The 25,184-nt window shown below is 49.2% G+C and overlaps 1 protein-coding gene across 1 annotated transcript in view; it reads left to right on the forward strand.

Moving 5' to 3' along the window:
- Positions 1 to 25,184, forward strand: part of Zhx2 (zinc fingers and homeoboxes 2) — a 198,070-nt gene that overhangs the window by 92,163 nt on the left and 80,723 nt on the right. The window contains exon 2 of the mRNA XM_004661362.2: positions 4,589 to 4,663. The gene's annotated coding sequence lies outside the window, so the exon portion shown is untranslated. The remainder of the gene's footprint in view (positions 1 to 4,588; positions 4,664 to 25,184) is intronic.

Below are 25,184 nucleotides of genomic sequence, written 5' to 3' on the forward strand. Positions count from 1 at the left end.
AGGGCCTCCTGCCGCCATGCACTCGAGCCAATGTCTGGCAGGAAGGATGGATTAGATAAACCAGGACACAGAACCAACTCCATGAGCCTCTCCACCCCTGAGAAATACTGACCATGGCACCCCAGCCAAATCACTGTGCTCTGTGCTCAAGTGACTCCTATTCAGTTGAGGAGAATAACAGGGATTGTCGATCATAAGAGCCGTTAACACACCTGCTTACACATAACTCCTTTAGTTGGCAAGGTAAGGAGATATTAATTAGGGAAGGAAGGAGGACAGGGCCTTCTTTATAAAAAACTTTCATACACAGGCTGGAGAGATGGCTTGGCGGTTAAGGCGTTTGCCTGCAAAGCCAAAGAACTCCGGTCCCATTCTCCAAGAGCCATGTAAGCCAGATGTACAAGGGAGCTCACGCATCTGAAGTTTGTTTGCAGTGGCTAGAGGCCCTGGCACGCTCATTCTCTCTGTCTCTCTCCCAAATAAATAAATAAACAAAATATTTTTTAAAAACTTTCATACACTTGCTCTCCTATTCGTCTCCCCTCCCCACCCTTTTTTTGTTTTTTTTTTTTACCATTTCTTAAGAGTAAGAACTAGAACTGGGAGTGGTGGCGCACGCCTTTAATCCCAGCACTCAGGAGACAGAGGTAAGAGGATCGCCGTGAGTTCGAGGCCACCCTCAGAATACATAGTGAATTTCAGGTCAGCCTGAGCTAGAGTGAAACTCTACCTCAAAAAAAAAAAAAAAAAAAAGAGTAGGAACTAGATTTTATTTATCGATGTCATTCTGGTGCTGAGCCCAGAATCAGGTGCATTTAGGAACCCCAAAATGATTGTTCGTTGATTGTGCATCATGTAACATTAGTGTGCTCGGCACGTAATAGCACCATATTATACACTTAAGTCACGTAAAAATGTTAGAACATGCAGTTTAACTTCAGCTCGTAGGCACCTCTGCTGTAGAACAGTGTGTGCGTTGGCGGGGTGGGGGGGCTCTGCATGCTCTAGAACTGAAAGCTCAGAGTTTTGGGGACAGCAGATCGCTCATAACTCATGCAGGTCTGCAGTAAAGCTTGGTTATGGGGAGAGTAGCGTCGCAGTTAAATGAGCAGGACATGCTGAATTACGAAATACATGTGGAAAGGCAACAGTCACTTTAGGACCAGAGTAACTACAGATGATGGTCTGGAAACAAAGAGGTGGACGTTCAGAGAAGGTGGCTGGAGAAGGAGCGAGACTTCCAGGCTGTAGATGTGTGACAGGTTACATCTTCAGGAATGACCAAGGGGGGGGGGCTGCAGACTTTGCTAAGATGGAGCCAAGGTGGGCAGCCTTGCGTAACCCTTGCACAGGGCTCAAGGTTGACAGAGCCGGGGGAAGGGCGCGGCACAGGCGTCGTGGCGCAGTGCAGTCCCCTGTGGCTTCCTGCGCTCAGAGGTCAGGGGACTTGGCGTCCAGGTGCTGGTGCTTGGTGGTACAGAAAATCTGCGGGCTGGGAATCTTTGTCTGTGAACAAAGGCAACATCCGCATTTCACCGACATCATTCCCAGAGGACCTCAGAGTATTGAATCCGCCTTAAGGGAGCAAGTGCAGCAGAACAAACGGTGCGCGGTCGGCTCGCTGCACCCTTGGGTTCTGCACCTGCACATTTATTAATCACGACTCTAAAATATTTGGCTGGGGGGAGGGGAGTTACATCAATGCCAAGCATGTATAAATCCTTTTTTTAAAATTTTTGTTATTATTCCCTAGGCCATACAATAAACACACACCAGCTATTTGCATAGCATTTATGTCATAGTGAACATTATAAGTTATCCAGAGTGAATTAAAGGACACAGAAACATGGGTAGATTATATGCAAATGCTATGCCATCTTGGGTGACTGGGCATCCGAGGATTTTTGTAGCCATGGAGGGCCTTGGAACCAATCTCTCGTGAGTGACATGACTAATTGATAAGGCAAGGGTGCCAGCTGGCTCGCTGAGACTGAGAAAGGAGGCTGTCACATACCTGAAGGAAGGGCTCTGGGCCATATTTGTGGTGGATCGAATGTGATCGTGTAAATGCATGGCCCCATAGACTCAGGTGTTTTATTCAAATTAAACTTGCAACTTGAGTCTCCAGCTAGAGGAGGGGACACTGGGGTGGGGGGCGGATCCTGGAGTTCAGCTCTAAGTAAGGTGTGTTTGGGGGCAGATCTGAATTCCAGCCCAAAGGCGTAGAGAGAGCAGTTTTGGGTTCTGGCATTCGTGCTTGCTGCTTTTTATAGTTTTTGACTGTTTGGTGAGTTTGTTTTCTCTCTCTCTCTATCTCTATCTCCCTCCCTCCTTGGATCTATGAAAGGGGGTCAGCGTCTTCTGCCATGGATGGAACTTCCCCTGGATCTGTAAGCTCACATAAACCCATTGCTCCCCAGCAACGAGAAGCTGACTGCATCAGGATTCTACCAGTCTGGTAGCAGAGTTTGGAGCAAGAGCATATGGAGTGGGGTGTCACTAATTAAAAGCATCACAGACCTATTTGTAGATAGGCTGAGCTTTGATTGGGGTTAGCTGGTCTCCCAGCAGGTGAAGCGCTCCTTCCCTGGATGGGAATTCTTTTGTATTTATTTATTTTTTTTTGTCTTTTTCTTTTGCAAGTGTATGTGTGTGTTGTATGCACTTATTTATTCATGCTGTGTGTGTGTGTGTGTGTGTGTGTGTGTGTGTGTGTGTGTGTGTGTTTGTGTCAAGTCATTTTCAGGCACCTTCCTCTCTTATTCTTTGAGGCAAGCTCTCTTGCTGAACCGATCACTCACAGATACATCTAGACTAGCTAGCCAGTGACGCCCCCAGGGACTCCCTGCCCATGCTTCCTGAGTCCTGGGATGACAGCCATGCGCCACCACACCTGACATTTTTTTTTTTAATTTATTTATTTGAGAGCGACAGACACAGAGAGAAAGACAGATAGAGGGAGAGAGAGAGAATGGGCGCGCCAGGGCTTCCAGCCTCTGCAAACGAACTCCAGACGCGTGCGCCCCCTTGTGCATCTGGCTAACGTGGGACCTGGGGAACCGAGCCTCGAACCGGGGTCCTTAGGCTTCACAGGCGAGCGCTTAACCGCTAAGCCATCTCTCCAGCCCCACACCTGACATTTTTATGAGGATGTTGGGGATCCAAACTCAGGTTCCATGCTTGCAGAGCCAACACTTGACCCACTGAGCATCTCCCCAGCGCCTGGTTGAGTAGCTTTACAGGCAGTGGGCAAGCGAACTATGGATTCAGAATTAATGAGCCACTGTGAGTCTGGACAGAAGTTTATATTACCCTTGAAGGAAGGAGGTGCAGAACTTAAATCTGGGAAGTTAAACTGAGGAGGAGGAGAAACTTGTCTCTGGTATTCAGGGCCTTCTCCAAGCACCTTGCAGTCCACCAGGCCTGAGGTCACCCGCTTACTTCAGCAAACTGCCGCTCCCTTGGCCACGCCCACAAGCATGCACCTGCCCCTCACCCTCTCACCTTGCTTTCTGCTGGTCCGTGCCAACACAGAGCCCAGGGCTTTGAATCGGCTTCTCTGCTCACCAGCTCAATCGCCCTAGCAACCAAACTGCCACTTCTGTGGTCTGTTTCCTCACCTGGAGACCAGGCAGCAACTTCCTCCCGTGATTAAGAGCATCATAAACCACATTTTGTAGCCTTCACCCAGAAGCCACCACTGTGAGCCTGGTTAAAACGCAGACCTCATTCCATCCCACTGGGATGTCTTTCCAACAAGTCCTCAGCAGTGTGACGTCACTCTGTGCTGTCCAGAGGGACACAAGAAAAAACAAGCTTTGTTTTGAGGGCCCTGGGTTTGCGGGGCAAGGTGGGGGGAGTCCCCACAGCAGGGAGCAAACTCTGTGCTCATGCACACACCCACAGGTGTCTCTGCAGAGCCCTGGGGCCCAGCCTCAACCTGCCACTCTGGGAACACATCCACAGAGCCGGGCACATGTCTTGTTCTGCCGGCTACAGCTCTCCCGAGAAATTTTCAAAGCACATAGCACTCCCGAGGCATTTTCAAAGCACATAGGGTGCGCTTGGCAGGAGTCTCTTGGGATATAAATATGCTCTGGGCTTTTGTTTTAGCGGCTGCAGTATCTCTTCCACTTGAGGCCTGGGCACAGAGCTTCACTCAGCCTGAAAGGGGACCATGCACAACCTGCTACCAGGACGGGCAGGGCGGATTGAATGGATGCTGAATGAGGTTAAAGAGCAGCCCCCCCCCCCGCCCCCCGCAATCTCTCCACACTCAAGCAATTTGCCTTTGGTTTCACTCCTAAAAAGCCTGCCTTGCTACAAGCTGCTGACTCATCCAGGGTTAGGGTCTTTTTTTTTTTTTTTTTTTTGTCTTCTTCTTCTTTCTCTCTCCGTCTCAGAATTGCCACAAAGCCTAGAGATTGTGAAGTTGCTTTTAATGAGCACCTCAGTCTTTACCCAAGGTTCCTTTTTTATCCTCCCATCTCCATCCCAGTCTCCCAGTGACTCAACCCTGCTGGAAAATAGAGAGGGACACCCGGTTGCTCGGGCCTCGCTTCTAATCCCGAGTTTCTCTTCTCTTTAGGTCTCCGTGCACTGGCTGCCGCCCCAGGAGTCCGGATGCAAGATTCCCAGGATGTAAGCAACACGGCTGGTCCTGGTGAGTGCTGCTGCTTGGGGTGGTCACACACAGCCTGGATTGACTTCCAGAAGGGGAAGGCTGGGCCTGGGGGCGCTCAGCAACCGTGTTTCCATCCCCACGCACCTGGACACCTGGACACAGCGCTGTGCCAAGCATCCAGGTGTGAACCCTTCAGAATCCGCTGGGTTCCTGCCAGTGCTTCTCCAGAAGCCACTGAGCCTGCAGGTGCTGGCTGTCCCCTCTCAGCACAGATGACAGCAGCTCAAACTCCAAGGAAGAGGGCATGTGCTTACAGTCTTGTTCAGGAAAGGAAAATAGTCTTAGAATAGCGCGCACCAGCTCACACCAGTTGACAAAATAGAACCCCGAGTAGACTAGGGGCAGGGGAGGCAAGAAAGGGGCTGGAGAGATGCGTCCGTGGATAAAGTGCTCGCCACACAAGTATGAAGGCATTGGGATACTGAGCCCCCAAGTCAATGCTGGACGGACCGATGTGGCAGCCTGCCTGTACGCCCAGTGCTCAGGCGGCGGAGGCCGGAGGGCTCTGGGACAAGCTGACTGGCTGGATTGTTGAGCCATGGGTTCAAGTGAGAGACCTTGGCACAGTCAATAAAGCGGAGAGCGGTCACCTCCATACACATGCTTGCACACATGTGCACACCCTCACACACATGTGCCCACATGCATATGAACACGCACACATATACACGTACAAGAGAGGCAAGACAGCCACCCTTGCACAGCAGAAGGGCCACCCTCGACCCGAGCAGGCTGTTGACTAGGCGACAGTCCCTGATTATAGAGCTGAAACGCAGACCCATTGGTGAGTAGGAAGTTGCCCGTCAGGTTGGTGGCAGACCTCCCGAGCAGAGGTTGGAGCCGTGTCCACGGGGAACACTGACGGGAGCAACTCGGGCTGGGAGAAGGTTTTACTTTCCATTCTCTGCTGACCTAGAACCTGACGGGGACAGGGGACAGGAGAGGGTTGAGAGGAAAGTTGGAGCAGGGCAACTTTGGAGGGCTCAAACCTTAACTCTCGGGGCTGCCTCTGCTCCTGATGCCTGCTCTGATGGCAGCAGCCACTCAGTGAGTTGGCCTTGGGTCTCTCCTGGGCCCCAATGCCATCCATCAGCCTGAGCTGATGGCAGATAGCACACATGCACACACGTGAGCCCCCCCCCCCAAACACCACAAACACCTACTCACATGGTGGGCAGGCAGTGCTCAAAGCATGATGTGAGGTTTGCTCACAGGGCCTTGGAAGCCAAGCCCCATTCCATATCAGGGCCACTCAAGAGCTACCTGCTGGTCTCACCATCAAGGTTAGGCCCAAGATTCTGACCACACAGAGCAGGAGAAAAGACGTGAAGAACACGTGACTGAGACCATCTATTACCCAGTCCTTAGAGCCCATAGGACGCAGAAGTGGGTAAGGCCTATTAAGGCAGCTGTGGGGCAGACACGAGCTTGGCTTCATGGAGGGCCTTGGACCTTTTGATAAGAACAGGACCCGCCCCACACACTCAAGTGGCCAGTCCCAAGTGAGGAAATCAGGCAGGAGGGACACCCGCAGGACAAGGGAGGGTGTGAGTGGCCAGCCGTGGTGCCCCTGGGTCAGTCACAACTGTAAGCCCTCCCCACGCCTTGCCTGTGAGCTGGTGTGTTTTTTTGTTTGTTTGTTTCTTTGTTTTTTCCCCTTGCAAACAAACCTACAGTCTGGATGATGATGGAGCTTGACAGTGGCTGTGCGCAGACTCCGTGTTCTGGACGCTATTTGAGTGCGGGGGCGGTGGGGGGAGGAACAAAGGAAGGGGACAAGGTGAAAAAGGAAGGCTGGACTATGACTATGAATTGTATATTCGCATGTCTTCCTGCTGAGCTGAGCAGAGAGGCCAGAGTTGTGTTTTGCATGCACAGGCCCCTACACCTAGTAAATGATGATGGGATAAAGTGGTGAGGAGGAAGTTGAGAGAGGGGATGTCTGTGGTGAAGATCAAGGTCCCTGGTGTAGACGTCTGTGCATTGGTCTTCTCATCTGTAAAATGGGGACAGCGAGGTAGGAATAGCAGCCCACCTCACCATGTGGCTGGGAGGATTCAGTGAATTGATTCATGTCACTCTGTCTGGCCCCATGACAAGACATAGCAAGTGCTCTCTGTCTCCCTCACTCTAGATGTAGGCTGGGGCTCCACAGTAGGACAGAGAGACAAGGCAGGGACAGCAGTCAAGACTACCTGGCAGAGCTGCAGAGAGCAGATCAGGGGACGAGAGGCTTGCTCTGAGAGAGTTCTCTAAGATGGAGATGTTGCGAGAAGCTCTGATGGGTGGTACGATTTTTCCTGCTCTCTCCCTCCAGTGGTCCCTGCTGGTCCAAAGTCAGAGACAGCACTGCATCGGCCGCTAGCTGGAGCACCCGTGGCATGTCACGTGGCTCCCAGTGTCCTCCCCTCCTCCCCTCCTGGACTGGTCTTGGAAACCGAAAGCCTAGGAAAATGATTCTGTCCATACAGATGGAAAATCATCTAAGACGTGCTAAAGCCCCTTACTCAGTATCAGTTTCTGTCCCTTTCCCTGTGAGGTCTGGCTGTCCCCAAGGCTCAAAAACAAACAGATTGTCACTGGATTCCCAAAACAACGCTACACTTGGTGAAAGGCACCCCACGGTGTATAGCATATTTCAGAACAAATTGCATTCACCTGACACACTTGTCAGTCACATTTCTTTTATTAAATCAGTTAATATTTTTAAAGCTATATATTTAATTAATTTGAAAGCAGAGAGAGAGAGACAGGGAGAGGCACTAGGGCCTCCAGCCACTGCAACCAAACTCCGGATGCATGAGCCACTCTGTGCATCTGGCCTTTATGGGCACTGGGGAATTGAACTCAGGTCATTAGGCTTGGCAGGCAAGCACCATAACCACTGAACCATCTCTCTATTCCTTAATTAATATTTTTGATAATTCTCTCCATCTATGTAGACTCAGCTTCCTTCCGTGCAGTCTTTGCTGGAGATGGGTTCCCCACCAACAGCCAGACCCTCAGGAAATGAGGGTTTTGTTTCCTTCTACCCTGATCTTGGCAACATCCTGAGACTAAGAGACCTAGGTCCCATGTGCATCTCTGAGCCAACTGCCGTGGCTCGGGAGCGGATTGCACAGTTACTTTCTTGTCACTGTGACCGAATACACTGACAAGAAGTGACTTAAGGAAGGAAGGGTGCATTTCAGCTGACAGCTTGAGGTTATAGGCCATCATGGTGGAGGAGGCATGGTGGCAGAAGCTTACAAAAGCTGATCACATTCAGTCCACCCTGAGGAGGCAGAGACTGATGAATGCCCCTGCTGAGCTGGCGCTCCGTTTCATTCATTCTGGGACCATAGCCCCTGGAATGGTGCCCCCTATAGTTTGGGAGGTCCTCCTACCTCAATTAACCTAATCTAGAAAATCCCTCACAGATATGACATTTGTTTTCCATGGCGGTTCCAAGTCCTGTCAAGTTGACAACCAGAGATGAACATGGACTGACTGGCCAGACCTGGCCACGTGTCCTTACAAGGCGTTGTAGAGCGCATGGCCTCAGAACAGCGCCCGGCGAGCTTGGGAGAGGGAAGATACCGAACCCCGCAGGTCATGTGTTAAGTCTGACAAGGCACCTGGCGCCCAGCTGATGGCGAAGGCGTGGTTGATGTAGCTCTCATAATCAGAGCAGACCCAGTGGGTAACATGAACCCGTCTGGACCACACTCCGTGGCATATGTGCAAAATACTTTTGCAGAAATGGTAACCCGCTGAGCAGCCCGTTGTAGTTACGTGCAGATGTGTCATCTTCTGGGAATTTGGCAGTGTCCCCTGAGAACTTCCACCTCTCTCACACTCCCCAGAACCCACCCGTACCCGAAACCTGCCTCAGGGCTCTGTCAGTAGTCACTGACTAAGAGGCCTCTCGGACTGAGCGTGCCCAGAAGGGTGCCCACCCATGCCATCTGTGGTTTGGGGTGGTCCCCGGTGTATATATGACAAACAACAGTGTACTTTATGCCAAGCGGTGCTGTAGCAAATTCCCACAGACTTAGTGGCTCAAGACAAACTTGTTATCTTGCGTTACTGGGGAGCGATCAGCAGGGAGTCTCCCCAAGCTGAGATAGAAGTGTGGTCCTCTCTGGAGATCGCGCCTCCTGCTTCTCCGCCTTGGTCCCCTTCCGTCTGCAAAGCCAGCAGTGGCCCGTTGAGTTTTTCTCTCACCACATCCCTCTGACTCTGACCTTCCGCCTCCCTCCTGCATCTTCAAGGGGCCCTTGTGATTACACTGTGCCTGCTCTGATAATCCGGGATAATCTGTTTTATTTGGGGTCAGATGATTAGTTGATGATTAGCTTAATTCTGCTTTGCCAGTTAAGTCCTGGGGTTGGGGCATGGGGCATCCATGGGGCTCATGTTTCTGCCTGTTGTAGCACGGAGCCAGCACGTACCACGTGCGGAGTCCTCTCTGCGTCTCAGCTCATTTAACCCCCATGGCCACCCTGAAGGAGATACAGTGAATCTCCCCACGTGAGCGTGGAAAACAAACCGAGGCCCATGTCCTGCAAATGAGAGGGTTGATGCTAGGTCACAGATCTGTATTGTGATCTCGGGTGGGTCACCCATATCTCTATGCCTCCCTTAACTGACTCTAAAATGATCATACAAGGCTACTTGAGTCACCACAGTTGGTTTTATTTTCATTTTTAAACTCAAATTTCTGGACCCAGGTTTCTCTTTTATTAATGAGTACCTTCAACCTATTTTTAGAAGGAAGTCATAGTATGTATATGTATGTATGTATGTATGTATGTATGTATGTATGTATGTGTATGTATGTATATATATATTATTGGTTTTGCTTTACTTTTGTCCTATATTTCTCTATAAGGCAGCATAGCAGGGGCCAGCCTGTGTGTGGCCTGTGAGCTAAGAATAGTTTTGTATTTATAAAAGTGCTTCAATATGAAAACAGAAAAGAATAATCTACCATGGAGATTGGGCATTAGTGCATTTCCTGTCACTACAGTGAAATACCTAAGGGTAGGTGATATATAAAGAAAGGAGATCTGTTTAGCTCCCAGTTGATCTGGCTCTTGTTATAACAACTTCTCTCGCTCGTGTGGGTCCAAAGAGAATTTATAGTAACTCTGGGCAGCATTCTCGGTGATCAACTCAAAAACCTTCTCCTAGGTTCTGCCTTTTAAAGGACCCCCCCCCCACCTCAACATCACTACACGAGGGTCCAAGGTTCCAGTATGTTATGCTCTGGCAGACATACACAGTAGACTACCTGAGACCACCCTATGGTCCTTTCGGGCAGGGGGTGGGGGACGGAGGAACATGGTGACCTCAGAAAGAACCAGACAATGGAGTCCAGCCAGGTCTGCATCTGGATACAACACTGAACAGTCAGGAGCCAGTGGGCCCCTTCAGCCATGAAAACACCCAGGGCCCTCCCTTGAGCGGTGGATTCTATGACATTTGCCACTGCCGCAGCAGTACCCAGAGCAGCAGCAGCAGGTCCCAGCAGGAAGGGGGGGGGGGTGTTAAAGTGTCCAGGATGTCATTTCCTTGAATCCCCTCACCTACCCCCAGAGGAAGGGTCAACCCAGCCATGGGTCCTGTCCCTTGTGTGTGTGGAGACATAACCTTGGGAGAGCACAGGATTGCTCCCATGGCTTGCCAGTGAGGCTATGCAGAGCTGGGATTTGAACCCAGGCAGTCTGGCTATAAACGTTTCTGCTTTGCCTCACAATCGTGACCCCTAGCTCTCCCTGAAGGCAAGAGAAAACTTCGCCTCCCACCCTTTACTTCCCTTGCTCTTTTCCCTTAATTCTCTGGCAAAAGTCCCTCTTCCTGTTTAAAAAAAAAAAAAGGCAACTGAAAAACAGAACTGTCAGAAAGGAGCTCTGACACAAACACCTAGAGTTTCAGTTCTGGCATTCCCTCGTTTGTCCATCCATCCACCGTTTATCCCACAGGCGCATCCCAGCTCCACAACCTCCTGAGAGCCTGCGTCTCTGGCCTTGGCCAGTGCAAACCCCAAGCTCAAGGGTCCTCCAGAGCCATCATCACCAGGATGCTCAGAGGGATGGGTGCTCGCTCCTTAGTAAAGAGCCCTTGATTAACGTGCTGCAATCTGGGCAGCACTAAGGCTATTCCAGCAATAGCCCCCCCACCCCGAATCTGGTTACCATGACAGCATTAGTTTAACAAACAGCTCCTTAATATTTAATGAAAATTATGCACTGACAGACAAGCAGAAGAACTACAGTACTACAAAAGGCTCACAGAGGCCTACGAGGATGCTTTTTCAGAAAGCCACCGGTCCTCTGATCCTATATACTGTTTGTCACCAGAAAATGTGGATGCTCTGGGGCCCAGAGCCACGGTGATGCCAGGCATGGGTTGCGCACAGCAACTGAAGGTTGTCACGTTCTTACTGCAGGATGGTACAACAGCTCCACCAGGACAGGGTGGCATGACAGCATTATTAAACACTGCATTGTACACCAATCTGCTGATTCCCCCCTCCTGCTTATCTGAGGCCACTGAAAGCCTTGTTTGCTTCCCGTGTCTTGAATCAAGCTGAGTTGTAAGGCAGCATGCACAGAGCCCAGAGTGTGCCCACCAGGGTGACAATCAGCTCTTGCTTCGTCAAAGTGCCATCTGTCCTTCCCAGTTGAGTCAGTCAGTAGCAGGTGCAGGGGCTGTGAGATCCAGCCCTCTGCCCTCAAGGGAGTGCCCGTCAAGAGAGAAAGAACTACCCTCTGGCATCTTCCAGAACTTCTGCAGCAGACACTGCACTAAGCGCTGGGAGACAAAAATTCATTACATTCTCGATCCCCAATGAGAAAGATGGATGAATACATAGACTGACGTGCCAAAAGCACAATCACGCTGGCCTCGTTGCTGCATGATCTCACATAGGTTGCTTAAGTTCTCTGTGCCTCAGTTTTCCCATACATAAATTGGGGATAAAAATAGTCTATCTTCACTAACATTTGCCATGAGGTCTAAAATGTAATAAACACATGAGAAGATCTAAAACAGTGCTTAAAATACTTGGAACAGTGGGGACATGAAGAGCATTAAATAAGCACTGGCTAGGACTCCAAGTTCCCATGGTACCATGCATACAATTATAGCAGCTAACTTATAAGGAGTACTCACTATACTGTAACCAGTAGACTGTGCTGAAGTTGTATTACTTCGCAAACAGCGCTGTGAGGCAGATACCATTGTATTCTAGCAGCCCCCTAACCCAGACTGGCCTGGAACTCACTATGGAGTCTCAGGCTGGCCTCGAACTCACAGTGATCTTCCTGCCTTAGCTGCCAGCATGCAGGGATTAAAGGCGTGCGCCTGGCCCGTTGTTTTCACTATCAACCCCTCACAGGTGAGAAAAGTGAGGTTCGGAGAGATGAGAACTTGCCCAAGGTCCTGAGACTAATCAGAGGAAACCTGAGTCTATCTTGTCTGGATTTTTCTGCCCCATCCCAGCATGGCATATGGTGTCACAGGAGCGTACAAATGGCACCCCGGAAATACAGGTTCTCGCTGAAGGGTTCTGAGGAGGATGGCATAGAGGAAGTGGTCATAGATGCACCTCTCGGTGGACAGAGGGTGAGGCTTGATGGTAGAGGAGCAACTGGATGGAGGGAGACAAGACTATGTTTGAAAAGGAAGGGCAGTCTGGCTTGACTGTTCAGGAGGCAGATTCTTGGCACAGGCGGAGGGGAGCTTGTCTTAAACAAATATGACCTGTTTATTTAAATATACATTGGATTTTGTCAAGATAAATGGATTGGGAGAGGAAGAGGAAGACAGAAGGGAGAGCAAAGCTTCTGGAGTTTTCCATTCCCTCCTATCAGAATTTTATTGACTAGAACAATATGAGAATATATAGGCTCTGTGTGTGTGTGTGTGTGTGTGTTCATTCACACACACAAAATAACACTTCCTGCCAGTTGCCTCGCAGAGCAAAGAAAGAAGCTGAGAAAATTATGTGGCAAAATACAAAGTCATAGTTACATATGTAAAACTCGTATCTGTGGATTGCTTATTCATCACTATGGAAGTTCTCCGTAACAAACAGCTCCGCAAGTCTCATTGGTGGACAGGAAGACGTGTTTACTCAGTGCCCAGTTCTTCTCAGCCTTTCTCTCTCGGGATCACTGGCACATATGAGGTTGGTTCAGAGGTCTGGCTAGCTCAGCCATGTCTCTCTGGACATTGACTGTGTGCTGGCTGCTTTAGCTTGCCCTCAGCTGGGTTGACGGGCTCACGTCGTTCACCCTGAAGCAGACTTGCCTGTGTATGACCTCAGGTAGGAACAGCGGAGCAAGGGTACAAACAGAAGATGCCAGAGCTTGTTTAAGCCTTGGATTACATCACTATCACTAACCCACATCCAGTGTGCCGAAGCCAATCATGTGAAGGACTCCATGAGGCTGTCACAGAGCATGGCCGCAGGAAGGATAATGACTAAAAATGTCATTGTAACCGGTAAACCAGCAACGTGTTTCCTAAAACCCACCTGGTGAAACTACAGAAGAGGAGACCTCGGTGTTTCTCCTGCTGCTAAACCCAGCGAACTTGACTTCCTCACAGAATGAAGTGAGCATCTGCCCTTTCCACAGCACAGTTGACCTTGACCCCAGCTGTGTGTGATGGCGAACAGAACTCACTGCAGGCAGAATGAAGACTTGATGGATGTAATCTCCATGGCACCAGACTTGGCTGTGGCATTTGTCTCAAGTGGCTTTCCTGCTCAAGGTCCACCACCTACTTCCCCTCAGGCTGCCAAGGATTACCATAGAAATGTAGGTCAAGAGCCGGAGAGGCTGCTTAGCAGTTAAGGCGCTTGCCTGTGAAGCCCAGAGACCCATGTACAACTCTTCAGATCCCACATAAGCCAGATGCACAAAGGTGAGGCAAGCGCAAGGTCACACATGCCCACTAGGTGGCGCAAGCACCTAGAGTTAGATATCAGTGGCTGAGGCCCTGGCACACCAATTCTTTCTCTCTCTCTCTCTCTCACTCACTCGCTTGCTCTAAAATTAAAATTTTTAAAAGTAGGTCAAATGAAGAAAGTTCTGAATTGGGATGTCTTGATGCATATTTCTTTTTCCATAGTTGCCTACTTGAGCCACAACAATCAGAGCTAGCATTATTCCCATTTCACAGATGAAGACATAGAGGCCCAAAGACCAAGTGACGGAGGCAAAGCTAGGAATGTGCCCCAGCTTGCTTTCAATTTCTTACCCTCAACTTCCCACGGAGCCCTCAGCTGCCTCCCGCAGACCTGCAACTGTGTTCAAGTCCTGATTGTGCATCGTGCAAACATGTGACATTGATATGCCATGTGCCTTCCCTGAGCCGTAGTGGAGGCTGTTCGGGTGTCATGAGCAGTAGCAGAATTTAAAATTGCTATGATTCTAGAGTGCTGTCTTTCCCCCAGGGACTGTCGCCAGCTCACTGATCCCAGAAACAGTACGCAGAGAGGTCCTGGGATCAGCCCAGATGGAGGAGCCTGATGCCTGTGGCAGTGTGTGACTTCCGGACATCCCGCTGTGGAGGGACGAAGATGTAGACACCGACTTTCTGGCCCAGAGCCTATATCCTCTCCCACTTCTACTTAATGGGCAAAGGCTCAGAAAGGAATCCCCAAAATACTCACCACCACTGTCCATTTGGAACTTGCGGTCCAGATGCCCTGAGGGGAGAACGTGCCTTGTAGAACTACAAGTAGAAACATGTTATGGTCAGTTTTGAGTTGCTGTACAAAAAAAAAAAAAAGCTGACCAAGAGCAGCTTGTGGGAAGAAAGGGTTTATTTTAGCTTACGGACTCTAGGGGAAGCTCCGTGATGGCAGGGAAAATGATGGCCTGAGCAGAGGGTGGACATCACCTCCTGGCCAACATCAGACGGACAGCAGCACAATAGGAGAGTGTGCCAAACGCTGGCAAGGGAAGCTGGCTATAACACCCCCAAGCCCACCTCCTACGATACATCCCCTCCCGGAGGCTCCAATTCCCAAACTGCCGCGAGCTGGGGACCTAGCATTCAGAGCGCGTAAGGTGATGGAGAACACCTGCATGGAACCACCACACCGTGCCATGGCCTCAGGAGTATCGAGACCTAACGCTGCCAGGTCGGCTGATCTTCAGACCGTGGAAGCTCAAGCCATGAAGCCCTGTGTTGGTGCCCCAAGACACCCAGAGGAGGGAGAACACCACACAGCATTTGAGTGCCCTGAACCTGAGTGGCTCAGTGTGGTGGTTAGTATACACTGGCAACCTTACTGGATTTAAAGTCACCAGGGAAACACTCCTCTGGGTCTGAGTGCTTCACCACGTGGGGTCGGAGACTGAGATAAAAGAGAGGAAGTGGGGTCCCTGCTGTTTGCTTCTCGGCTGCAGACTCGGTGTGACCGGTCACCTCGTGCATCTGCTTCCCTGCCTTCTCCACCATGATGGGCGGTGTCCTTTCCAAGTACCAGCCAAAATAAACCCTTCCTCGAGTTGCTTCTTGCCATGCATTGGATGTGTACTGAGAAGAGTAACTTACACATTCAGAGAGCCATAACATCCTCTAACGTCCCGATGCTTAATATTGACACCCAATGACCAACTTGACAGAGTCCCCCTGATACAGATGTGACTCCCTCCCAGATCATTCTCTGGTACACCAGCATCGCTAGAAGAACCCACCTTCATCTTCTGACATCTCAGCCTTTCCACTCCAAGAGGGAGGACGTGGCTGATACCAGAGTCTAGAGTGTGCGGAGAGAAAAACAACGGAAGCTGCAGCAGCTAGGGTTTTGGTTCCAGAGAAAATAAAGGCTGACACTAATCAGAATCGGGTCAGAATCCAGGGTCCATTTGTGTCTTGCCAGTTACTATCTGTGTGACCCAAGGCAACTCAGGCACTTCTCTGCCTCCATTTGCTCATCTGTAGAATGGGGATGATAGTGTTTCCTTCCAAGAGGTTTCTGTGAACTCAGCAAGTCTGTCCATGTCAGAGGCTCAGAATGTACCTGGGGTAAACGAGCGAAGCCCCCCGCTGGGACTGCTGCCATATGTTGTACAAGCACAAATGGAAATGTCATCTGTGGCATGAGCGTGGAACCACACGTGGCATGTCATGAGAGTGCTAGGAGTCTGTTGGTATTGGTGATTTGCCCGAGGTCACTCCGCTGGTGAGAGGCAAGCAGTGTAAGGACTAGAAGCCATCTTTCCCCACCCTGACTCTCTTGACAAGGGTCTCGGCCCATGCTAAGTCATTACTCTATCAATCTATGATTCTCCCTGCATTTGGGGCTGGAGAGATGGCTCCACAGTTAAGGCACTTGCCTACAAAGCCTAATGGCCTGAATTCCCAAGTTCGATCCTTCAGGTACCCACAAAAAGCCAATGCATAAAGTGACACATGCACCTGGAGTTCATTTGCAGTGACTGGAGGCCCTGGTGCACCCATTTTCTCTGTCTGTCTGTCTGTCTGTCTGTCTGTCTGTCTCTCTCTCTCTCTCTCTCTCTCTCTCTCTCTCTCTCTCTCTGCTTGCAAATAAATAAAGATGTTTTTAAAATAAAATCTATAAATAAAAAGTCCCTATATTTGTAGATCCAATGGAATACACACACACACACACACACACACACACACACATCCTTCCAACTTTCAGTGAGCAAATCTAATGGCACTGGACACCCATGTCTGTATTAGACATGGAAGAAAGATATACTGGGTATCCAAGAACACTTCATGAAGCCTTAGCTTTAATTATCTTAAATCAGTCTCTCTCCATGCTTGCATGCCTCCTGTGAAAAAGTGGGCTGCTTTAAGACTAGTCCCTAACTCCTCCCTGGGACTTCTGACTTTAGCAGTTTCTAATCAGATTTCAGATTGCTCAGTTGCTCTCTTTATCTGCTCCTAAGATACCTGCCTTCCCCCGCGTGATTAATCCGGTCTGTCTCTGGCCATATTTCAGAGACAAGCTTGGCACTTCAATTTATCATGTGGTGGTTATTGGTTCATGAAAGGAGGGGATGGAAACAATAGCTTTTACTCACATTGTATCCCCCCTTTCTCTCTGTATCACACACACACACACACACACACACACACACACACACACACACACACACATTCAGCCAGCAGATCACCTATTCTGCTTCTGTAACCATGTTCGATGGTCCTTTACCTCCACATTCAGTAATCTTTTATTCTTTCCGAAAATGGTTTCTCTGTTTCTTCCTTTCTGTAAAGCGTCAGTGAAACCCATTGTCAGTCCTTAGACCTCTAGAGTTTCTCCTTTCCTTCCTACTGCACGGGGGTGACAGTGACACCCCTACTTCTGAGTCTTGATTCTGTCACATTGGAAAGACTGCCCCACCTGGGCCTGAGTGGTCTCCCCACTCACAGCTCAACCAGACACCTTTTAAAAATACAAGCCAAGGGCCGGGCGTGGTGGCGCACGCCTTTAATCCCAGCACTCGGGAGGCAGAGGTAGGAGGATCACTGTGAGTTCAAGGTCACCCTGAGACTACATAGTGAATTCCAGGTCAGCCTGGACCAGCATGAGACCCTACCTTGAAAAACAAAATTAATTAATTAATTAATTAAAAAATAAAAATACAAGCCAGGGTTAGGGAAATAACTCCATGGTAAAATATTTTCTATGCAAGCATAAAGACCCAAGTTCAATCCCCAGTACCCATGTAAACACCCAGGTGTGGTGGTCCACGCCTATAATCCCAGTACGGGAGTGGTGGACACAGGAGGGTCCCAGGAGCTCACGGCTAGCCAGTCTAGCCTAGTGGATGACTTCCAGGCCAATAAGAGAACTATCTCGAAAGGAAGTGGATTTCTGCCCTCCACATGCATATGAACACACATCCATGTGCACACGTACCCACTCACATATGAAAACACACACACACACACACACACATGTGCACACACGTGCATACTCACCAAAGAAAATACAATACAAACCTAAGTCCAGTGTGGTGGTGAGCCTGTCTCAGCAGCACTCAGGAGGTTGAGGCAGCAGGCTTGCCATGAGTTTAAGGCCAGCCTAGGCTACATAGTGAGTTCCAGACCAGACACAGAGTACAGAGCAAAATCTCGTCTCAAAAAGCCCATCAGTCAATATATCATTCAATAAAAACAAATCACGTTCTTCCTGGGAACCTCAACCATCGAACTTCTCCTTGCGTGTGCCTGTCCCATCACTCTCTGAGAAAAGTTAGTCAGTTGCTGTGACACACAGGAGTCTTTAGAGTGGCCATGTGGAGTGCAGTCGGTCACACAGTGATGCAGCATATATGACCCCAAACACCACGCTGCAAAACTGCATGTTTAAAAAAAATCACAGGGCTGGGGCTGGAGAGATGGCTTAGCAGTTAAGGCTCTTGCCTACAAAGTCTAAGGACCGAGTTCCAATTCCCCAGAACCCATGTAAAGCCAGATGTACAAAGTGGTACATGTGTCTGGAGTTCATTTGCAGTGGCTAGAGGCTCTGGCACCTCTCTCTCTCTCATTCTCTCTCAAATAAAAAAAAAATATATAGCTAAATAAAATCACAGGGCTAAAACCAGGTGTGGTGGCTCATGTCTTTAATCCCAGCAATCAGGAGACTGAGATAGGATCACCAAGAATTCAAGGCCAGCGTGAGTTATAAAGTGACTTCCAGGTTAGCCTGGGCTGGGTTAAGACCCTGCTATAAAAGAAAGAAACAGAGAGAGGGAGGAAGGAAGGAAGGAAGGAAGGAAGGAAGGAAGGAAGGAAGGAAGGAAGGAAGGAAGGAAGGAAGGAAGGAAGGAAGGGGGGAAGGAGGAGGGGAGGGGAGGGGAGGGAGAGGGAGAGGGAGAGGGAGAGGGAGAGGGAGAGGGAGAGGGAGAGGGAGAGGGAGAGGGAGAGGGAGAGGGAGAGGGAGAGGGAGAGGGAGAGGGAGAGGGAGAGGGAGAGGGAGAGGGAGAGGGAGAGGGAGAGGGAGAGGGAGAGGGAGAGGAAAGGAAAGGAAAGGAAAGGAAAGGAAAGGAAAGGAAAGGAAAGGAAAGGAAAGGAAAGGAAAGGAAAGGAAAGGAAAGGAAAGGAAAGGAAAGGAAAGGAAAGGAAAGGAAAGGAAAGGAAAGGAAAGGAAAGGAAAGGAAAGGAAAATAAGATCACAGGGCTGGGTTAGGGAGATGCCTCAGTGGTTAAAGGCACTTGCTTGCCAGCCTGCTGGTCAGTTTGACCCTCCTCAGTGCCCAGTGCAAAGCTGGATGCAAAGTGCTGCACGTGTCTGAAACCCTAACATGCCTACAGCAACGGGAGGGGTAGTCAGGAGAACTAGATGCTTGCAAGCAAAACAACCAGAGAGACCCAGTCTTGAAGAAGGTGCAGGAGAGGAGAAACACCTGAGGTGGTCCTTTGACCTCCACATGCACACCCACACACATCACACAAAAGGCGCATGCAGGGCTGGAGAGATGGCTTAGCGGTTAAGCACTTGCCTGTGAAGCCTAAGGACCCCGGTTCGAGGCTTGATTCCCCAGGACCCACGTTAGCCAGATGCACAAGGGGGTGCACATGTCTGGAGTTTGCAGTGGCTGGTAGCCCTGGCGCACTCATTCTCTCTCTCCTCCTCTTCCTCCTTCCTCTCTGTCTGTCACTCTCAAATAAATTTTTTTTTAAAAAAAAGGCACATGCAAACAAATTCTTTTTTTTTTTTTTTTTTTTTTTTTTGGTTTTTCGAAGTAGGGTCTCACTGTAGCTCAGTTGACACTATGTAGTCTCAGGGTATCCTTGAACTCACAGCGATCCTCCTACCTCTGCCTCCCTGATGCTGGGATTAAAAGCATGTGTCATCATGCCCGGCACAGATTCATTTTTTCTAATCACAGGGGTATAGGAAATATGCAGTTAGGGACATGATACTGTTTTTTTAAAAAAAAATAAAGGAATTGAGGAGATAGATGGCCCAGTGGTTAAAGGCTCTTGCTTGAAAACCTGCTGGTCAGGGTTCAATTCCCCAGTGCCCACATAAAGCCAGATGCACAAAATGTCACATGCATCTGGAGTGACCTGGTATACCCATTCTCTCTCTCTCTCTCTCTCTCTCTCTCTCTCTCTCTCTCTCTCTCTCTCTGCTTGCAAGTAAATAAATAAATAAAAATATTTTTTAAAAAAACTAGAGCTGGGGAGATGATTCAATGGATAAAACACTTGCCACGCAAGCATGAGGACCTGAGTTCAGATTCCCAGCAGCCACCTAAATGCTCAGGCCAAAGCAGGAGGCCAGGCAAGAGCAGTGGTGGCTGGACCAAGACCAGGAGCCCAGCTGATCAGAAGCGCTCAGAGCTGGGCTGCACAATGGAGGAAGAACCAGTGAGAGCCGTTGATGGGCAGGACAGGGAGAGAGGATGGGGGGATGGCTGGTGGTGACCCCACTGCTGAGACCTCTCTGGCCCCTGGGAAAGTCCTTGGACTGCCATCAGGAAATGGACTTGACCCTGTTCACAGAATGATCTCTGGCAAGCTGCTAAAAACTTAAACTCATCAAGATGTAGAACCCATCCTCTCCAGAAGGACCAGCCAGAGGCCAGACTGCGTGGTGACGGCGCTGGGCTGTGATCAGAGCAAACACACCCAGCAAGAGTGAAACATGGAGGGGATTGGGAACTACGCACCCTCCAACTTTCCTGCATAGGCACAAGGATTTGGGTGGCATTGAAAGTCCTCATCCTGACAGCAACAAAACACTTGAACGGGGGTGCCAGGGAGGGGGAGGAAGAAGCCCTCTGTCCAGGGGTCATTTGGCAATGGCTGGAGACACTTTGGGTCGTCACCATTTGCAGCAGGATGCTACTGGCAGACTGGAGACATCTTATACTGTACTCATAGCCTCCCTCAACTCGGAATTTTCTGGCACAAAATGATAATCCTGCGAAGATTGAGAAACCCTGGCTTAAAGTGTGATGAGTGTCTGACGTCAGGGAAACGGCTAATCCTTTCAGGCCTGTTGCAGAATCTCATGGTCTGGCTGGCTAGCTGCAGTGCCCATGCTTGCCATTCTAGCCCACGGGAGACTGAGGCGAGAGGATGGGGAGTTCAAGACCAGACAGGGATCCACAGTGACACACTATCTCAACAACAACAATAACGATAACAATAATAATAATGACTGGAAAGATGGCTCAGTGATTAGGGCATTTGCTTCAAAGCCTGATGGCCCATGTTCAGTTTCCCACTACCCAGGTAAAGCCAGATATACACTGGCACGTGAATCTGGAGTTCATCTGCAGTGGCAAGAGGCCCTGGCCCATCCATTCATTCTCTCCTCTCTCTCCTCTCTCTCACTCGCTCTCTTTTTCTACTTGCAAGCAAACACCTAATGAAAATATTTTTTTTAAATAGTAAACATTGCCTATGTGGCCTGACGAGCTCTGCCAAAATCTATACCCAATACTGGCGTTTCTTGCTCTGCGTGACTGGGGGATTGGTGAAGAGTGAGTAGATATGCCACACTGCTCAGATGGTACTGCTTGCGGCCTCAAGCACAGAAGCTTCTTTGTGTGAAGGGAATGTGCATGGCTGGCAAAGTCACCAAAATTAAGTGGCTAGCCGGGCGTAGTGGTGCACACCTTTAATCCCAGCCCTCTGGAGGCAGAGGAAGGAGGATCGCCATGAGTTCGAGGCCACCCTGAGACGACATAGTGAAGTCCAGGTCAGCCTGAGCTAGAGTGAGAGCGTACCTCGAAAAACCAAAAAATTAAGTGGCTAGTGTATGCTCAGCCCTGAACTTGACATGAAAGCCACACCCTCCAGAGCTCAGGAAGCTTCGTGGAAAGAGGGTAGAATGAACGTAAGAACACAAGGACGGGAAGTCCTGTACTCAAGTGCGCTACTTGAAATAGATACTCAAAGCGGTTAAGTCACATGTCTAGTGACACAAAGCCTCACAGGCAGGATTTGAACCTATCTGACTGACTGCTGGGCCAGCGTGCCTGACGCTGCTGTACCACCACATATGTGTATATGTGTGTGAGTGTGTGTGAGAGAGAGAATATGAGTGTGAATGTAAGTGAGTGAGTATATGATTGTGTGACAGAGTGATGAAGTGATTGAAGAGTGTGAGTAGGTAGAAGAAAAGAAACAGCAAATTAAAAAAAAAATAGGGGGCTGGAGAGATGGCTTAGCGGTTAAGCGCTTGCCTGTGAAGCCTAAGGACCCCGGTTCGAGGCTCGGTTCCCCAGGTCCCACGTTAGCCAGATGCACAAGGGGGCGCACGCGTCTGGAGTTCGTTTGCAGAGTCTGGAAGCCCTGGCGCACCCATTCTCTCTCTCTCCCTCTATCTGTCTTTCTCTCTGTGTCTGTCGCTCTCAAAAAAAAATATATATATATATAACCGTATCTAGAGAATACGTATCTACGTGTAAAGTATGTATGCTGTGTAGACACACACACAGGAATGAAGGAGCGAGAACAAGAAGAACCTGGGAGACAGGAGATTCTAGAAGGAGACTGGCAGGAGGGAGGAGCCTAGAACTGCCAGTGCGGGTTTTGCTCTGAGGAAGGTTTCCAGTGCCAGCCTGCGCCCTGATGGTCTCAGCTCTCTCTCCAGCCCGAGAGAGGCATTTTCTATCCAATTTAATAAATTTCAGTTATAGCCTCTTAATTCTCATATTGTTTTTCAATTCCCACAATTGATTTCCCTTGCCCCTCTCCCCAGGGTCCTCTCCGGTGAGGACCATTGTATTACCAGTGTATTACATTGCAACTCATGTGTTGCAGTCAGGTTCGCATCGCTGGCAGAAATCAGCCAACCAAGAGCAGCTTGTGGGAAAAGAGGTTTATTTTGGCTTGCAGGCGGAAGGGGGAAGCTCCATGATGACAGGTGAAAACGATGGCATGAGCATAGGGTGGACATCACCCCCTGGCCCACATAAGGTGGACCATAGCAACAGGAGAGTGTGCCAAACACTGGCATGGGGAAACTGGCTATAACACCCATAAGCCCGCCCCCAACAAGTGTTAATTCCCAAGTCGCCCTCACCTGGGAACCTAGCATTCAGAACACCTAAGTTTATGGGGGACACCTGAGTCAAAACACCACATCCTGTGAACACTCTTGCTTTCTCCCTTTCCTTGAAGGGGGCATACAGGTGGCAGCAGCCTGATAGGCCCCTTTGATCCCATCACAAGGGAGGTGTGTGCCCCTTCGGGGGCATTTGCAATTAAATGAGGTGGCACTTCTGCCAGCAAAGAAAGGCATTCTGAGGAAAGGAGGTGGAGAAGTGATGCCTGTTCACTGGAGAGCTGGCTTCTGTTCAGGAAACCAGCATTATTTTCAACATAATTGGCTCTGCATAGCTTAGGTTTTTTAGTAATCCATAAACAGTTGGAATTCACAAACAAATCATCTTGCTCCCTTTTTGTTGTGTCCCTATCCTTTTCGCTGGCACATAGACTACCATACCTCCTATATGGACCAGATAGTTCACACTGGCTATGGATGTGGCACTGAGGTATGAGGTATGATGTAGATGCCAGCCCTGCCCTTAAGGTACAGTGTAGGACTCAAGCACTTTTTGAAATTCTGTGAAGATGGTCTGGCTGAGATAAGAATAGAGAAATGCTTTGCGATCAGACCATTGAAACCATTTAAAAATTCTTCCATCATGGTCTGATATCTCAGCCCTCTCCTGGCAAGCCAGACCCTTCCCTTAGAATGAGCTTTATTAAGAGTTTCAATCAGCTCACTCAATTTTTTTCTCCCCTGCAATCAGTGGTTCATCAGCCTGTAATTCATTAGAATCACTATTATTGTCAGTAACAGCGCAGCTGGGCACTCCATCTCAGGGAGGCACTCTCCACTGGCAGGAGGGGCCGGGGCAAGGGCAGAGGTGGGGAAGCCACCCTGCGGGGCTGGGGTGCCCCTCAAAGGAAAAGGACTCCGGAAGGGAAGATCCCCCCGCCGCCCCGTCAATCTAGACCCAATGTCCCAAGTCTCGCAGGACCCCTGGAACCTTCCTACTGCTCCTTGCTAGGATTTTAAGGCAGCGATTTTATTGAAAAGTGTGCAACTTCATGTGAGAATTTTTGTACTCCCTCTTCAGTTTCCTCCTGTGAGAAATGGGTATCACAGACCTATTTCTTGAGATGCTTGGGAGGATGCAGCAGGGTCCGAATGTCAAAGTGTGGGGCACAGTGATGGAGTCCAGCTATCCCTCATTATCTGCACGGTGGTTCCAGGGACCCTGCAGATGACAAAATTCCCTCCGATGTTCGTCACTTATGTAAATTAGCATAGCATTTGCATATAACGTGTGTACTTCCTGCTACATGCTTTAAATCATAGACAAGACTCATAATACCTAATACAATATAAAGACTATTAAAGTTTTTTAATCTTTTATATTGATTGATTGATCGAGAGAGAGAGAGGGGCAGATAGAAAGAGAGGATGGGTGTGCCAGGGCCTCTAGCCTCTGCAAATGAACTCCAGATGCATGTGCCACCATGTGCATCTGGCTTACGTGGGTCCTGAGAAATCGAACTTGGGTCCTTAGGCTCTGCAGGCAAGCACCTGAACCACTAAGCCATCTCTCTAGCCCACATTGTTATATTTTTTAAGGAGTAATGACAATAAAGAAATCCATATCCATTCAGTATAGACACAATACTTAAAAAATATTTTAAGCTGGGCGTGGTGACGCACGCCTTTAATCCCAGCACTCAGGAGGCAGAGGTAGGAGGATTGCCGTGAGTTCGAGGCCACCCTGAGACTCCATAGTGAATTCCAGGTCAGCCTGAGCCAGAGTGAGACCCTACCTCGAAAAACCAAAAAAAAAAAAAAAAAAAAAAACCAAAAGAAAAAAATATTTTAATACATAAATGGTTGACTTTTGGATGTGGAACCTGAAGGTATGGAGGGCCAAGGATAATGGGCAGTTTTTAAATTCTTATCTATTTGGGTATGTGTACTGGTGTGTGCACGCCAGGGTCTCTTGCCGCTATAAACAAATGTCAATCCAGCTTTACATGGGTGACTGGGGAACTGAACCCAAGGCAACAGGCTGTGCAAGCAATTTAGCCACTGAACCACCTCCACAGCCCCTATAATTGACACTTTAAAATGCCAGTCCTGTCATGGACTATGCATAGAGGAGCTTGTTTCATCCCTACAGAAAGACTATGAAGCAACTTCTTTTTTAATATTTTTTAAATTTTTTTGTTTATTTTTATTTATTTATTTGAAAGCGACAGAGAGAGAAAGAGGCAGAGAGAGAGAGAGAGAGAATGGGCACCCCAGGGCCTCCAGCCACTGCAAACGAACTCCAGACGCATGCACCCCCTTGTGCATCTGGCTAACATGAGTCCCGGGGAATCGAGCCTCGAACCAGGGTCCTTAGGCTTCCCAGGCAAGCGTTTAACTGCTAAGCCATCTCTCCAGCCTGAAGTAACTTCTTGTTGGTGGTGGGCTACTTATTCTAAAAAGCATTTATTGAGCATCTAGCATGCACAA

Source organism: Jaculus jaculus, chromosome 2 (genome assembly GCF_020740685.1).
Source record: "Jaculus jaculus isolate mJacJac1 chromosome 2, mJacJac1.mat.Y.cur, whole genome shotgun sequence".
Classification (NCBI taxonomy): Eukaryota; Metazoa; Chordata; class Mammalia; order Rodentia; family Dipodidae; genus Jaculus; species Jaculus jaculus.